At 36.7% G+C, this 5,559-nt stretch overlaps 1 protein-coding gene across 1 annotated transcript in view; it reads left to right on the top strand.

Moving 5' to 3' along the window:
- ATP8B4 (ATPase phospholipid transporting 8B4 (putative)) overlaps positions 1–5,559 on the top strand; it is a 240,815-nt gene that overhangs the window by 39,494 nt on the left and 195,762 nt on the right. The gene's annotated exons all lie outside the window — the stretch shown is intronic.

The raw sequence follows: 5,559 nt of genomic DNA, 5'->3' as shown, positions 1-5,559 counted from the left end.
TATTTGATTCCCTCCAGAATCATTCCCCTCACTTTAAGAGATTAAAAAAAAAAAAATGATGTTCATAATCTTTGCAGCTACCCCAGGAAGACTGTCTGCTTGTGTATCAAATTTCACTGGAATTTTTTGCTTTTTTTTTTTTTTTTTTTTTGAGACAGAATTTCAGTATGTCACCCTTGGTAGAGTGCTGTGGCATCACAGCTCACAGCAACCTCAAACTCTTGGGCTTAAGTGGTTCTCTTGCCTCAGCCTCCCAAGTAGTGGGGGCTACAGGCGCCCACCATAATGCCCGGCTATTTTTTGGTTGTAGTTGTCATTGTTGTCTGGCAGGCCTGGGCTGGGTTCGAACCTGCCAGCTCTGGTGTATATGACTGGCACCCTAGCCAGTGAGCTACAGGCACAGAACCAACATGGAATCTTTTATAACCGCTAAGATAAATGACCTGTAGAATTGCTTCTGTAGTGACATGTGGCCCTTAGGCCTGTTAAATGATTGAATATACCAGGACATTCAGTGAAAGAAAGTCTCAATTCAAAGAGGGATTTGATGGCCATTAAAACATAGAAATATGAGGATCACTGGGGCAAACTTTGGCAGTATCCATTAAAACACTGGTCAGAGGAGAGAAAGTTTTGGGTCAGTGGAGTTTATAGTATTTTGTTCCTATTGGCAAGTCTTTCCCATGTATGGAGATGGATACGTTGAGCTATTTTAGCTTGATAATGTTAATTCAACAGAGGTAGCTATCAGTTCCTCTTTTCTCATGCTGTGCTAGTCATGTAAACTTGGGTTATAATTTGATCTTCAACCTAGGTTTCCCTACAGAGATTTGTTATGCTATTTCTATTATGGATTTCTCATTTTAAAACAATATATTGGTACTCTAATTGTAGTCATTAGTCTTGTAAGCTTGGTTAAAGTAAGTCTGTTTGTGAGAGAAAGAATTCTTCTCAGGAGGCTGATACATGTGCTTCTTAACCTAGGAGAGGAAGGGACTGTAATTCCCCAAGGTGATAAATGCCATTTTTTTGGCCCTTTTGCCTTAGGGCCCTTTTGTTCACCCTTGGCTTTGTTTTTTGCCTTTCCTTCCTTCAACCTTCTATAGGCAGTCCTTAATACAGGATAACCCTTGGAAGCCTTGGCCATTGAATCCCAAATCAGAGGACTATGTATGGTGTATTTTAAGACCTTAGGGAAAAAAATTGGTAATAACTAATCAGCTATGGAGTACTTATGCATTTAAGCACTTGGCTACATTTGCTGTTATTTAGTGTATAAAAAATGTTTCAGTGTCTAAGAAATAAAGCCTCATAAAGAAAGCCTTATTTTCTTTGTGTTTGTAAGATGTTAATAGTGTTTTCTATTTACAGTTATTTTTACTTAATTTATGAGCTATTTCAAACATATAGAGAAGCATGGGAAGTAATATGACACCATGTACCCACTACCTAGATTGAATAGATGTTAACAATTTACCATGTTAGCTTCAGATCTTTCTTTTAAAAGTAGTAATATGTTAATGATACAGAGATGGTTTTCTCTTGTGCTTTCATGATATTGAACAAGAGCACACACATGTGTGGCTGTAGCTATTTTCTGTCAGTCTCCTGAATAATGACAAGTCAGTAGAATAGTATCCTGTAGCCCCCGCAGATTGAACAAGACCCCTGGCTCTCTGAATTAAAATACACCAATAAATAAATAAAATCCAGTATGGACTAGAAAAACCAAGGGTGACAATAAAAACTGACAAAGGGAAGCTACAGAGCAGAGGCAGGCACAGATGTCCCAGGTGTCATGAGTACCATTGTGGCTCAGAGGCCATGAGTACCTGTCAGGCTCCCAGAAAGATCCTGGGGCCCTCACTAGACCTGGCTGTGTTACTTTGATTTGGGAACTCCCAACATGATGACTGGCTGTGCAGTGAGCTGTGGGGCATCTCTCCGCCCCAGGTTGTTCAGCTACATACTGGGGATAATCAAAGTCAGTCTCCAGGTTACAAATGAAATAGATTCTGTAGGTTTGTTCGTAAGTTGAATTCATGGGAGTGCTGAAACAGGTACATTTACTTACTACCTGTAGTAGTTTTGTTCGTAAGTGCAACCATATGTCAGTTGGATGTTTGTAACTCAGGGACTGCCTGTACTTATTTCATAGAGTTGTTGTAAGGAGTAAAGGAGAATAACATATAATGACCCTATGAACTTGTCTGTACAGAGCTGGAATTTGAACGACTATGATTATATAATTTTAAGCTTTTTTTGTATTCATAGAATATCCTAAAATGGCTATTTTTTTGTTTAAATAGATATTCCTAAATGGAACATCCTTTTAAGAAAGACAGTAGACTGGGGCCTTTTGTTTAGTCTTGCCTAGGTATTTTTAAAGAATATTACCCCAAACAGAAAAAGATTTGGAGGGACCCCAAGAAATCCCAAGGAGAATGCTTATAATAATTGAAGAAGTGATGATACCACTAATAGCCCAGTAAAGAAATAGGAATAAATTGAAATTGTAAAAAAGACAAGAGGAGGAATGGTGAAGGCTCATCAAATGTAGTGGAAAGAGTATTTTGGAATAAGATGAACAATAATTTGAATCCTTTCCCTCTTATTGCTGTCTTGTAGTCTCAATCTGTTTATTCCTCTGAGCATAAGTTATCTCAGTTATGAAATATGGGGAGTTTCCTGATAAGGTTACTTAGTAAAGGATTAAGTTAAATGATTTAGATAAAATACTTGACTGTGGTAAGACTAGCTAACTTTATTAGATGTTTATTATGTACCAGGTCCTGTGCTAAGGCATTTATATGAAAAGGTTTCTCTTAAACCTGAGGTAGCTATAGACATGTACTCAGTATAAATTTTAGATTCCCTATGAAGCATCGATGAAGTAAAGCATCGATAATAGTAATGTTAAAAAGGTACTGAGAAATTAGCTTGATTTGTTTTATGCCAAGAGGTGAGCAAATTGTGATACTGAAGGTATGGAAGTTGCTGAAAAATTACACAGAAGACGCAATAGTAGAGAAAGCAATGGACCTAAAACAAGAGGCCTAACAAGGAAATGACTGTGGAAATAGAGGATCCCTTCTTCTCACATAAGCCATGTCATAATGATAATAATAAGGTGAGAAAATTATTGATTACCTACTCTATGAATGGCATTTGCCATGTTCAGGAAATTTTCCTACAGTATCAGCTTAGCTATTGACAGACACATGGTTAATGGTGGTAATAATACTAAAGATAATGACATGCTTACCATACAAAAGGCACAATTCCAACCACTTTCTTATAATAAGCTTATCTAATCTTATGACAACTCCTTAAAGTACTTTTATTATCTCACTTTTATGTCTGAAAACTTTGAGGTGTAGAGCTTTCATGTGACTTGCTCCAGGTCACACAGCTAGATAATGGTTTCCATTCTCATAGCTCTGAATCCAGCTGTGCATCAGGAACTTTGCACATATTTCAATCTTCCAGAAAACCCACTGAGATGAAGGAGATGGGGTTTTATTTAGTAATTTATGTAAGTCACCCAACTAAAAGGTAGCAAGTCTGTAATTCTAATTCAGATAAGCCAAAACCCTTTTTCTATGATAGCATGTTGCTCTTTTGACCAATTTTAGAAAACAGAGAACAATAAAACAAAGAAACCAACCAACCAACCAACCAAACAAACAAACAAATAAAAAAACCAAACTCCAATCTCATCCCTTTCCCTCATACCCACATGTAAGGTTTTTATATGCTAAAGATAAAGGTAAATAAAAGAGATATAAAATTTATACCGTGTGAAGCTAAGAATAACATTAAATCTTTTCCTTAGCTTTTATAGATGAGAATTTGGGAGGAAAAATACACAAAGCACAGATAGATAGAGTAATTTTATAAACATTAAACCTGGCCAAGCAAACTTTTCTCCTTGATGGCTGAAGGAAGATATTTCAATATCTAGAGAACCTTCATTTATCAGCAAACCTTCATGCTACAAAGGATAATATGGGACATAACACTTTTGAGAGATAAAGGGTTTAGAACATAAACAAAAGACAAAGTTAATTATTCTAAGTAAAATTAATTAGTAAATTACACATGGTATTGTGGTACCTGAAAGTTGAGAAAATTACAAGAGGCATTTAGATGTCAAGACAAAGAAAATGACATGGGATTGGAGAGTGAAGAGAGGGTGAGCCAAGCGCTAGAATTATTATTCCCATTAAAAGGGAGTCCAAAGTTTTCTTGGTTAATAATAGGAATGAATAATAGAAGTCATGAAAATAGTTGTACTGAAATATGTTAATGTTAAAAATGTTATAAAAATTGTGAGAGTGAGCCAAATAGCCAGACTCATTATCTCTAGTCAAAGGAGTTCAAAATGAATGGTAGAAGTAGTGACTGCAATTATAGTTGTATTAAATTTTGCTAGTGACAGCTGCCCCAGATAAGAAGGTATCAACAAAGTAACTCTAGATGTATGAAAAACCAGAGTGAAAGGACTTACCCCAAAGGGAACACCAACCCTCCAGCAATGGATACAAAATAAAATGGATACCGAGCAATACTGAAATGACAGATAAAGAATCCCAAATATGGATCATAAGGAAACTCAATGAAATCCAAGAGAAAATGGAAAAAAACCAATTCAAAGAAACCAGAAAAACAATTCTGGAAGTGAATGAAAAATTCACAAGAGATATCAACATATTAAAAATAAAGCAAATGAAACTTTTGGAAATGACAAAAACCTCAAAGAACTCCTGGGAAATTCATTGCAAAGAGGCAATCACCAAGACACAGTCATCAGCCTGTCCAAAGTCAACACCAAGAAGAAACTCCTGTGAGCCATGAGGTGAAAACATTAAGTAACTAACAAAAGAATAGCATTCAGGGTAAGTGCAGACTTCTCAAATGAGACCTGATAAGCAGAAGTGATTGGGGACCCACCTTCAGTCTTCTTAAACAGAAGAAATGCTAGTCTAGAATTTTGTATTCCACAAAATGAAGTTTCACATATGAAGGAGAAATAAAGACTTTTCTAGACAAGCAAACACTGAAGGAATTTGTCAAGACCAGATCTGCCCTGCAAAAAATACTCAGAACAGAATTATACATGGATCAGCACAGCAGGCACCCACCAGTATAAAACTACCCAAAAGCTGAAGCTCAGAGCTCATATAAAACAATGGCATAAGAGGTAGAACTAAGCAATAAGTTACTATCCAATAGGATGAACAAAGTGGTATCCCACATATCAATTCTATCAATCATTGTGAATGGTCTGCATGCCCCATTCAAGAGACACAGGCTGGCTGAATGGATGGAAAAAATAGACCCCAAGCACCCCTGCTGTCTATCTAACATATCTAACCCACAAGGTCTCATTCAGATTCAAGATGAAGGGATGGAAAAACATATTTCATGCAAATAGAAACCACAAAATAAATAAGTAAGGCCATTCTTTTTTTTTTTTTTTTGCAGTTTTTGGCCAGGGCTGGGTTTGAACCTGCCATCTCTGGCATATGGGGCCAGTGCCCTACCCCTTTGAGCCAG

This window comes from Otolemur garnettii, unplaced genomic scaffold (genome assembly GCF_000181295.1).
Source record: "Otolemur garnettii isolate 467f Iridium unplaced genomic scaffold, OtoGar3 scaffold00011, whole genome shotgun sequence".
In the NCBI taxonomy this organism is placed as follows: Eukaryota; Metazoa; Chordata; class Mammalia; order Primates; family Galagidae; genus Otolemur; species Otolemur garnettii.
This window is presented reverse-complemented; position numbering and strand designations above follow the sequence as displayed.